A 12,137-nucleotide genomic window follows, 5' to 3' on the forward strand; every position below is an offset into this window, starting at 1 on the left:
GGAGAAAGCAGGATATCAAATTTTATTGGCAGTTATTATTCTAAGAGTAATTCACTATTCCATATAATTAATTCAATTGTAAATTAATTACATTGAAAAAAAGTTTTCGTTGCATTTAGGGTAAACCAATCAGTGAAGGAACACTACCCAGTGATGGAACATTTCCTATATATTGATTAAAAATAAGAATTTAAAAGTTTTTCTTTAGATTGATTGGTAACAATAGCTTACTGCCAAACAATAGGAAGTCATCTAGCAATGTTTTAGATTACCTGGTCAAATAGACTTCTCTGGAAAAAATTTTGAATTTGTTATTATCTCTGCAACACCTTGTTTCCTTGAAAAAACTTTAAGGTGAGTGCTTGTATTTATATGTTTGAAGTGGAATTAATTGCATGCAATAGTTTTATTTTTCTCACTGTGAAAATAAGAATTCAAAATATAGTTATTGAAGTTACGTTTTAGTTTTTTAAGCATCATAGCATAATAAAGTACTGAGATAAGGGGTTGTTTATTCACTGGATCACCAAACGATGAAAAACCAGTGAAGGAACAAATGTTCCTTTACTGGTTTTTTTTCTAAGTTAATGAAAATAAAAGATGAACTTCAATTTTCTTGTACCTTTAGTGATGTTCCGCATCAAAAGTAGCTAAAAATACGAAAAACAACTTCTAACCAGTGAGGGAACAGGCATGTACCTTTACTGGGCATAGATTTCCCAGTGAATAAACAGTATGTGTTAATATGTTGACACTTTAATTTTCAATTCATGATTACAAAAAAATTTAACATTTTCCATGTATTTATATGTTATAATTTCAAGAATAGGGTTGTTTTTAAATATTTGTATGGCTAATAAAATCATAAAAAGCATTAAAAATAACCAAAATTAAGTGTTTCTTTACTGGGTGTTCATCTTGGTCTTCTTACTACTTGTTATTTGAGCCTCCAAAACTTTAAAACAATATTATGTAAGTTCTCTGAATTTTTTTTAATTCATAATTTGGAATTAGTAACAAATATGTTGACACTGTCATTTAACCAAAATTACGAATTTTGAAATCAATATGATTTTTTAAAAGGCAAGAGAGGCTTAAGTGTTCCTTCACTGGTTAGTTTATCCTATACAAATACTTGATCATGCCTAATGCGGTTGAGGGGATTTCTTAAGCTACAGTTTTTTTAATGACATTTTTAGTCTATTTTTTTAAAAGTGTCAAACGTTATATATAACAGAATGTAGCGTAAATGTTGTGACAAACTTTTAAGGGAATTAGGGTTCATCATCGGGATTAGCATTACATAGAAATGCATGATCCATGCAAAGAAATGTCGTTCTGTGCGGCAAGGGGCACTTCTCTATAATGACTAGCTTAGAAGCAAGCGAAGAAACAGCTCATAATGGGGAAGTGCTCCGAGCGGCATTTGAAAACCTTTCCCGGCAGCTAATTTACCATCCAGCGGCTTTTAACGACTACCTCCTCTTTTTGTGGAAATTTTTCTTTTGGTTAAAATCCAAGTTTTTATTTCCTTTTAAAAATCGTTACCTGAACTACAAAGAAGTCCAGAATCAAGTTCTTTTTTATTTAAGAAAGGATCAAACAGGAGAGGGGGTTGTTAAGCACCGCTGGATTGAAAAACCGCTTCCGGGGATGGTGTCCGGTGTAATTTTAATTTTGATGACGAGCTGTAACACCTCTAGAAATTTGCCGCAATACTTATGCGACTCCTTGTTATGTGTAACGTTTTTAAATTCGTACATTTCGACAAAAAAATAACAAAAATGTCATTTTTTTTTGTTTTCGGATTTGAAATCAGTGATACGAAATTATAGAAGATCTATTAAAAAACCATATACAACTGGAAAAAAATGTTTCCAAGTGTTATTATTTATTTGATGAAAGCAATTCACTATTTAAAATCAACGCAATATTAGATTAATTATCATAATTTGATAAAATGTACATTTTCAACCAAAACCGATTGCAAAGTAATTATGAAAATCAGGAAAATAACTCACAATTTAAAATCAAAGCAATTGTCGATTAACTAACATTATTTGATAAAAACAATTCTCTATTATATAACAAAGCAACTGTAGATTAATTATAATTAATTGAGCAAAGCAATCAACTATCCCAAATCAAAGCGATTGTAGGTTAAGCGATGATTTGGAATCTTTATAATCTCAGATCGCAAAGCACAAAATTTTTTTTTTCAAAGACTAATATAAATATGGTTGAGGAATATAGAGATTAAATTTTAAAATTGGCTAAATAACAAATTTTTAGCATTTTATATTGAGCAATAAGGGTCAAAATCATTTTTAATTTATTAATTAAACCAAAAAAGGATTGGTTGACTAGTGAACTTTGAAATAAGAGCAATGGTAGATTAATTATCATAATCCGATGAAATTAATCTCTTTAACCCAAGCCAATTACAAATTAGTTATAATAAATCAGAAAAATTACTCACTATTCCTAATCAAAGTAATCGTAGATTAATTATCATTATTTCTTAAAAGCAATTCTTAATTCCACAACAAAGCAACTGCAGATTACTCATAATTAATTGAGGAAAGTAATTAACTACTCCAAATCAAAGCAATTATAGGTTAAGTGATGATTTGGAATCTTTATAACCTTAGATCGCAAGGCACAAAATTATTTTTTTTTCTAAAGCTAATATAAATATGGTTGCGGAATCTAAAGATTAATTTCAGAAAATTGGTTAAATAGCAAAACTTTAGTATTTTATATTGAGCAATAAGGGACAAAACTATTTTTAATTTATTAAGTAAACTAAAAAATTATTGCGTGATTAGTAATCGCTGAAAAAGTTTAGAAAATATATTCTTTGTAAAAATGCATTACTTTTTAACGCAAAGCATTTTATCTTCTAATACCAAGATCTTAAATCTTTATCTAAAAAATATCCTAAATCTTAAAGTCAGCGAGTTCAAGAAATCAATATATTTTCAGAAAAACGCATTTGGAAAAATCCTTATTATTTGAAAAATAGCACTTATGGTAAAAACTAAAATCATACTAAGGGCATCTTTGTAAGCCATTTTTCAGCGAAAGTAATATTTGAAGCTTTTCTGCTGAAAAGGCTACCATCGATCGAATCTTCTTTCTGAGTTTTCTTCTTATTAATAAATTCTACAGCAGAAAGTTCGACAGCTTTGCTTTTCTGAAATTTTCTAATAATATTATGCTAATTAAGTTTTTAATAACGTCTCGCTTATAATCATATTAAAACAAATACAATGAGACATGAATATATATAATTTAATTAATTTAATCAGAGATTAAAGATGTATATTGATAGAAATTTAAAATAATTAAACTACAGTGTATTTCGTATGGGTTGTGCTGTGAAAAGAAAAAAAAACATACCAAGCCTAAAAACACAAACACAATAATAAGCTGTTAGAAATTCCTTGGAAAAAATGGTTAAATAATAATTTAAATATTAATTTTACCATATTCAAACAAAACAGTCAAGTAACCATAAATAAGATGGTATTCAAACTGTTAACTCTTAAAATCCGTTTATTAACTGCTTTCAATACTGTTAAACAACCAGTATTTTTCGCAACAATTTGGCTCACCTAATGAAGTCTCATAGTTCCTTGATGATCGACAGAACGGAAATTCGTGTCCCAGCGATGACACCACAATATATTCTCCATTCCCCAATTTGTGACCCTGGAATATTGGAATACGATTCTCCCACTCTTGCATGGATGGTAGCACCATAAAGCTGATAACACAAAAAATCTAGTGTTTCCCCTCACTTACGATATGTGAAGCTACCAGATAACTATTTACACTGAATTCAATAGTTCATTTGATAAAACACAACTCAATTAATTGACAACACAATCAATGCCCATTACCTAACAAAAAGCTTAGCTCCAATGTTCAGTTAAATTTATTTTTTTTTCGGTTGTGAAACCATGTTAGTTGTAAATGGTTAAAAAACAGTATAGTTTTGTATTCATGCTTTTCTACCTATACTAGTTGTAAACTGCTTCAAAACAGTAAAGATAAAAATTGCTCTTTACCGTAAATTTTACGGTTAATTGGATGGGCAGACTGCTGCTGGCTATTTCACCTCAATTTTAAAATGATGTTTCCAACATAAAAATCGAACATTAAAAAATCAAATGTAACAATTTATTATCTATCAACATTCCCAAAGAACATATCAGATATCAGCATATTAGCATAGTTATATATCAGCAGATATCAGAATATAACATAAACATATAGTGCAATCGTTGTTTGTTTGAGGTAGACATTCTATTTACGTCGTACTGGAGCTGCACAATGGGCTATTTTAACCAACTCGAATATGACATATAATCAAGCGAATATGTAATAACTACCTCATCTCGTGAAAACACTTGATTTGTATAAATATATTGCACTTATATTATCAATATATATTTTTATATATTAATATATTTATATCAATAACATATCAAAATTTGCAAATTTTCTTGCTTTAAGTCTTAATGCAGATTTCAATGTGCTTGAGGTTAAGTCTCTGTTATTACATATCATATTAAATTTGGTGAAAAGATTAAATGATTGTTTTTATCTTTAAACGTTGAGACAGTTGCAATTAAGATCCGAAAATTTTAAAATGTGCTGGGAACGAGTAATGATCAGAAAATAGTTAAATAAATTCAAAACTCTTAAGATGTTTTTAGTACTGGTATTATTTGTAGATTGTAAAAGCCACAATACTTATTTAGTACTCAGTACTATTAATTTTAGTGCTGAAGCCTTCATCAATCTAAGATTAAATTCAGTACTCAACATATCGTAAGATTTTTACGCAGCACAGTGTGGTATTCCTGTATCAGTACACGAATCAGCCAGCTAACGCTAGGCTTTGAACCTGAGTTACCTTATCTGAAAGGGCGGCCTATGTTGGATACAACAAAAAGATATTCCTATACGCTTTAAAAAATTCTGGATAAAATAGCAGCATAAAGTACAGTCAAATTACAGTATAAAGTACTTTGGGTACATCTTCCATAAGATCTATTTTTCCGTAAAATTCATTTTAAAAGTAGTACCATTCAGGGTGCCGGTACTTTTTATCGTAATTTGATCGGAATCTTTTACAGTGTAGTTTCTACTCAAACTCATTTTATTTTGTCAACAACAACGAAAATCTTTTTGGAAAAAAACTTATTCTTTTTCTAATAATGTTGTCATTCAAGAGTAAATAAACTTAAGTTTAAAATTATAATAGATGGTGCTTTAAACCATACAAATAATGCAACATAGGTAGTGCTAATAATCTTTCTACTAAATAGCTGCTTATTCCTTAATTTACTCCGATCTCTTAATACACTTAAAGGATTATCTGTAAATGAAATAGTTCATATTTTCTATTTAGTAACCAATGAATATGAAACTAAAATAAAACAACATAAAATTAGATAGTTATTATGAAATTTTGTTTAAATATTTTCGATTTGAATAATTGCGGATAAAATCGTAATCTTGGAAACTATTTACGAGCAACATTGAGAAAACATGCTAGTTCAAATGTCATTACTTTAGTGATGGAATTCCCTTAAGTCTATGATTAATTATGTAAAATGGTCGATGATATCACAATAAATACCAATTAAGGTGAACTCTTATTCTATATTTAATGATGTTTTGACATGGTAGAGACAGGATTAAAGGACGAGAACAACTTATAAGCTATTGAGAAAGTGATATTAATGTTGAAAAATTTAATATAGAGTCATTTGAATAATATATTACGACTTTTAATTATTAAGCAGTTTTGCAATATTGCTTATAGTTAGTTTTGGGTTTAAAATAATATAGGAATATTTGAAATTTTGTTTTTTTTCAAAAATAATAATTAAGCTTATTACGTTTTTAAAAGAAAAAGTATCTTTATTGCACTGTTAAAAATTTATCGGAAAAAATGGTTAGATAACAATTTATTTAATTGTTATTTTACCATATTCAACGAAAACAGTCAAATAACAATAAAAAATATGATATTCAAACTGTTAACTGTGGGTAAAATCATTTAATATTTTTTTTCTTTCACTTTATGGGGTTAAACAACCAGAATTTTATCCTCAAATTCTAATCATCTTAAGAAGCCACTTAATTCTGAGCAGTTAATTGCATACTTTAGCCGAGAGGGTAAATCTGACAACATTTTGACCGGATCATCGGGAGTTCGAATCCCATCGTTGACACCTCAATATTTCCTCCATTTCTCCAAACATGAGTTTTGTATTCATGGTTTTGTAAACATATCAGTTGTGAACGTTTTTAAAACCGTGAAGGTAGAAAAGGCTTCTAACCATAAACTTTACGATTACTTAGATGGATAGAATGCAGTTGGTTATTTTACCGTAATTTTAGAATGGCAATTTTAGCAGTGTACTTTAAATCCAAAACTGTTTTTTAATGTACAAATTTATGCTTGTAACTTTAAAATTTCAAAATTGACCTTTGTTTGTCGAATTAAAATACCGTTAATTGATGGACCGTTATCTGTCGAATTTAAATTCCATAATTTAAAATATTATTTTTTAAAATGACAAACTTTTTTTAAACGTAAAAATTGATTTAGTATTTTGAAGTGGACAGTTTGAAGATTGAAAATTAACTAGCCTAAATTTTCTAAAATAGATATTTTGCAATATAAAGAAAAATACTTTTTCAGGTGTTAGGTAATTCCTATCCCGTGGGTATACTTCTAAAAGTGACCAAATCAATAATTGGAAAAAATTAGTAAATGTACTAAGTCGTTAAATTGTCTAAACATCCTTTATGAAAAAAAAACTTGAACGACAATCAAACGTCTAATGTAAATCAACTCATTTTTTTCCAATTTTTGACTTACTTTCGGCAGTTTGCTCATAAGTTTACTTATTACTATTTGCAGTGTATCTGCCACTACAAAATTACAGCTACAATTCACTAGTATATAAGACATGTTAACTCGATTCTATGAAGAGGTACCTTTTCATAGATGACGGTTGACGTGGTCGATAACTACTATCCCCACATTGGTGACCCAGAGGTGATGTGAACACGCCTTCCTTGGCCGAAACTCCCACTTCGATGAACGCGACTGACATGAGAATAACTCACACTTCGATCTGAACAAGCTTACTTCAATGGATGGTGCACATTGAACAGCTGACTTGCTACTTGTAACTAGAACATCATTCCCCTCCTCACGCTGTTGCTACTCAGTCTCGATCACGCATAACGTACAACGTTTTAACTCGACTACTAAAGGCAGCATAGGAGCGACCACGACCGTGAACTTAATACAGTTGAATGTTGAATGTTAAATACTTCTCACATGAGTTGAATGTTAAATACTTCTCACATTAAGACTGAATTAATTTTTTTAACTTTATTGTTGATTTTGGAAGTGAGTGTACAACTTTTTTTACGGCTTTACCAAGATTTGTAGGGGGAATTTAAATTATTTGTATGTGAAGAGGTTGGTAGAATTAGACTTTTTCTTTGTTTACACAATCTCTGCACAACATCTAAGCTTTTAAGTTCAGCTTTTGTGGCGGAAGCCTTCTTATCTGCTTTTCTGTCTCTGGCTTTTTTTTCTCCATAGTATTATGGGGATCTTGTTCCTTTTTAATATTCTATCTGTCTTTCAACAGTTGTTTTAGCCATTAGGTTAATTGAAAAATAAATAATTCTCTAATTTTTTAATAGGATTTTCAAGGACTCGTTTTGTCATTCTATCGCCGAGGATTCCGTCACATTAATTATTGGAAGTTAATAAACAAATGCATAAAATTTTATAATCTCTCATTGATTCTTATGCCATATCTGCTTTATATTCTCAAATATACACATTTTCATTTTGAAATTTAGTTGCTGTTTAAAAAAAATACTAAAACATGCGACGGAATGACATAAAAAAAGTTACTTTTATTTTATATATTAAACTTAAAATGACTTAAGGACTATGTCTTAAATGTTTAAATTTTGTACTATATGCATAATTTTATCAAAATATTGCAAAAAAAAGATACATTTATTTTATTTTATAAGTGATTTTCAGGAAAAAAATTTCAGCACAAATGTGAACAATTCACTTGTCAGCCATGTGATTACTTTAGAATACTGCTAGATTCAAAAAACTTAAAATTATCAAAAATGAAACATGAATAAGTAGACTTTGGCTATTTCTGAACATATTTTTAAAATCAAAATATGCAATTCATAAAAAAAAAAAATTCGCTTAAAAGTTGACACTTTCATGGAATTGTCCATATAAGACATGTTAACTCGATTCTATAAAGGGGTACCTTTTCATAGATAAAGGTTGACATAGTCGATAACTACTGTCCCCACACTATTATTAGTATCATTATTAATGCTTAACTGTTAAATCAATACCAATTTTTCTTCCTGTACTAAAATATATCTTTATTCCTTAAACATATAATATAATCTGGTGTGGAGAAATTAAGAATGAGACGATTTTTTTTGTCACGTCCTATAAAAATGTTTTAAATCAACACAAATAATACCAAGGCATTCCTCGTTGTAAGAACATGGGAAAAATAAACAAGACTTGACAAAAAAAGTTAAGAGATAAAAAGGAACTTCATTGAAAACTTAGCTTCGAGCACTAACGACCAAAATGTCTAGTTGACAAATGATTGTTAAGGGAAATATAGTTGTGGGGCCACTGTGGACTCGTCAAAATTAATTCTGTGATAATAGTGCGTCTTAATTTCTGACATACAATATTTCTAACATGAGGGTCTATACTTACTAAATAAATGTCCTTATTAATCTAAGGTATTATAAGTGCATTAATTTCGTGAAGTACTAAATTCATTTAAAGCATTTCATTTGCAACATTAAATTCATCTTCAACATTCTACTCTTTTAATTTGATTAAATCGTGTACATGGAAAAATTGACGAAAAACTAATCTATCTATACATTTTAAGTCTTTTTTTAAAATTCAAAATGACCTGTAAAATATTAATTTCTGAACTTCTATGCCCAACATCTCAGCTGAAATTGTTGATTCTTCTATCTCTTCATGCACGTCGATTTGTCTAACTGTTTTAAGAAACAAAAACCAAATTTAACCTAATTAGTGGATTTCCAATTTAGTAATTCATCTTTGAACAATCTTTTTACATAATTATCGCTCAATTCTTAATTTTAATATATGTTAGGTTTTAACATTAAATAATTAACTCAATACTTTAATTTTAAATTAAAATAGGATCGTTTATATTTCATTTTCTTTTTTAAGCACAGATATTTATATTTATTTGTAATCGTTGTTGAACAGTCAACCAAATTCTGAATTAACGACTATCAATCTTCAACTTTATGGCCTTGTAATTTTGAGCCAGACCCAGAAGACAAGGGAATTCTTGGATCAAGCATTAAGAACAACTACAGTTCGTGGAGGACTTTTTTATGTAACTAACTCGCATTTGCGTTTCTTGGAGAGGAAAACCACTTAAACCATCTACGGTTTGTCTGACGGTAAGGGGACTCCAACACATGATTCGTCTACCACTGAGGTTATTTTACGTCATCACTGCGGTCGGTTCCAGCCGGATGCGGAATTCGCATCGACCAGCCACCGCACAGATTCAAACCCGGTTAACCTCATTGGAAGGAGAACGCTCTATCTCTTGAGCCATCATGGCTCCAAGTACTATTATAGTACTTAAAAAGAAGATTAACTAATTTTATGATTTGTGCATCCGAATCATATGTCATGAGGACAGAAATGTATTTTTTTTGTCCACTCTTCATACTGTTTTTGCTTTTTTATCCTCAAAAAAGATTATTACGACGTATACACCTAAGTTAGATTATGCATTATTAAAAATGAGGAGTTTTAAGTTAATAGTTAAAAATACTAGATATGTTAAAAAAATGAATTAGCAAACTTTATGGGGAAAATTATAAAATTTTTTATAAATACTATAATTGTTAAAAACATTATCTCTCTCTCCTCTACTGGTAATAAAATGTATATATATATTCTTCAGAACTTGTATGTAAAACCATTGCACTTTTCTTAAAAAATATTAATAAAAAATTTAAAACTCATGTAACAGATTTTAAAGTACTCGTGCTTAAGAGGAAAGGAAAACATTGAAATAAGACCTTAATTGCACTAATTTCCTTTCTTCAGTAAGAGTTTAAAAAGCAAAAATTAAGAAATTTATAATTTTAATCATTTATTTGTTAATAAAACTTCGTGGAACTTAATAAGAATGAATGAATAAAAAAGAATAAAAACAATTATAAAAATCAATGCATTCGAAAAAAAAACAGCTCTTAGCAACAAGACCACGAAAAATTATTCGAAATTTTGACCATGTGAGCATATCAATAACATGTGAATAATCTTCTGATATACCAGCAACCAGATATAAATAATTTCAACATATTATTATGTAAAACGTGTAAATAAAAAAGATAAGCATAATCCTAAATATGATTAGGTAAAGTATATAAAGAATTCTAAAATATATCTCAATAAGCAGATTAATATCGAATATATATGAAAAATTTTAAGATTTGAATATATAAAGTATATTAACAACAAAGATATAAAAACTCTAAGCATAATTAGTAAACTTTGCAACATAAAATATGTGAACAAACCAATATCATGATTAGGTGCGTGTAGCAACAGCCATAAAAAACTGGGTTCAGTTTCTTAAAAGATATCTCGACTATCTGAGATCGATTGGCTTCTTTCTTTTCCTTTTAAACCCTGCGCTCACTTTAACATGCTTTCACCTGTTGCTATTTTTAAAAATATTATGAAAGGAGAAGATTTATAGTTGAGCAAAAAATCAAAGAGCAGTTACATTTCTTTTCTTGAAATCATCTTTATCCGTTGAAGTGAAAAAGCAAACAAACAAACAAACAAAAAAAAAAAAAATTCTTCTTACTTTATTTCTACTTAATTCTTTCTCCTCTGAGTTATTTTTCAGATGCATTTTTTTTTGTTCCTCTTTTTGTTTGTTTAAATCAAAAATAATATGAAATGCTTTAAAACATTTTTCTTTAAGTAACTGAAGCCCACAAAATCAATTCTAAGAAACGATATTTTTTTAATAATTATACACGTATTTTCAATCATTGATATAATATTAAGAAATATTAACCCTTTGCATTCCGAGAACTTTAAAATGCTGTTTGGACAAATATAAGTACTAAATCATTTAAAATACATATTGCAGTATTTTTGCATAATTTTTTAAAATTCTTGAAATATAGTGGTTATTAATTATTACGGTATGAAAAATTTTAGTTTTAGAGAGGTGATTGTTGACAGCGCCTTTGTGGTGACATCGTATTGCAAATGGTTGAATGCAAAAAATATATGAAGTATGACACACATATAGCCTGCAACGACCACTATAGAAAGCTTCCTAAATACTAGATGTTACTGTAATTATAAACTTTAGTGTTTGTTATATGAACGGAAACCATAACCATTTTAATGGTTTGAATACAATATATTTTAGTTTTACTAAAAGAATTATATTTCTTCTTTACCAGAAATGTCTTTACGGTACAGGACGGTAATATTACCAGAATTAGGTGAATTTGGTCAGATTTAAAAATGTTTTTTAATCGTCTTTATCAGATGCTTCCAACGAGAAAATTTAATTTTATTTTATTAACTATTTTAGCTTAGTTCAGTAAATCTAAAATTAAGAAAAACTAAATATACATGTTTTAATTACCGTATAGTTTGCAAATTTATTTAAATAAACAGGTGTTTTTTTTAAAGAAAATCTAAGTGATATTTTACTATAAACTGTAGTACAATTATTTATTTTCTTTTATTGTATGCAACACTATAGTGCAAAAAGTGCTGTATTATTTTATAAACTAGTTTAAGATTAGTTCAAAACATGTATAATTATGTTAAGCAAAATATATATGTTTTCATTTAGTACGTAATTCATAAATTTATTTATAAAAGCAGACACTTTATGAAAGATTTCCGCGTCCTTCATCCGAAAGCTGTCATACTGGAATAAGAAAAATGCTTAATAATTATTAAATAGTTTGAGATTGTTCTAAAACACATTAAA

This window comes from Parasteatoda tepidariorum, chromosome 12 (genome assembly GCF_982258835.1).
Source record: "Parasteatoda tepidariorum strain Cologne lab strain chromosome 12, Ptep-v5.0, whole genome shotgun sequence".
Taxonomy (NCBI): Eukaryota; Metazoa; Arthropoda; class Arachnida; order Araneae; family Theridiidae; genus Parasteatoda; species Parasteatoda tepidariorum.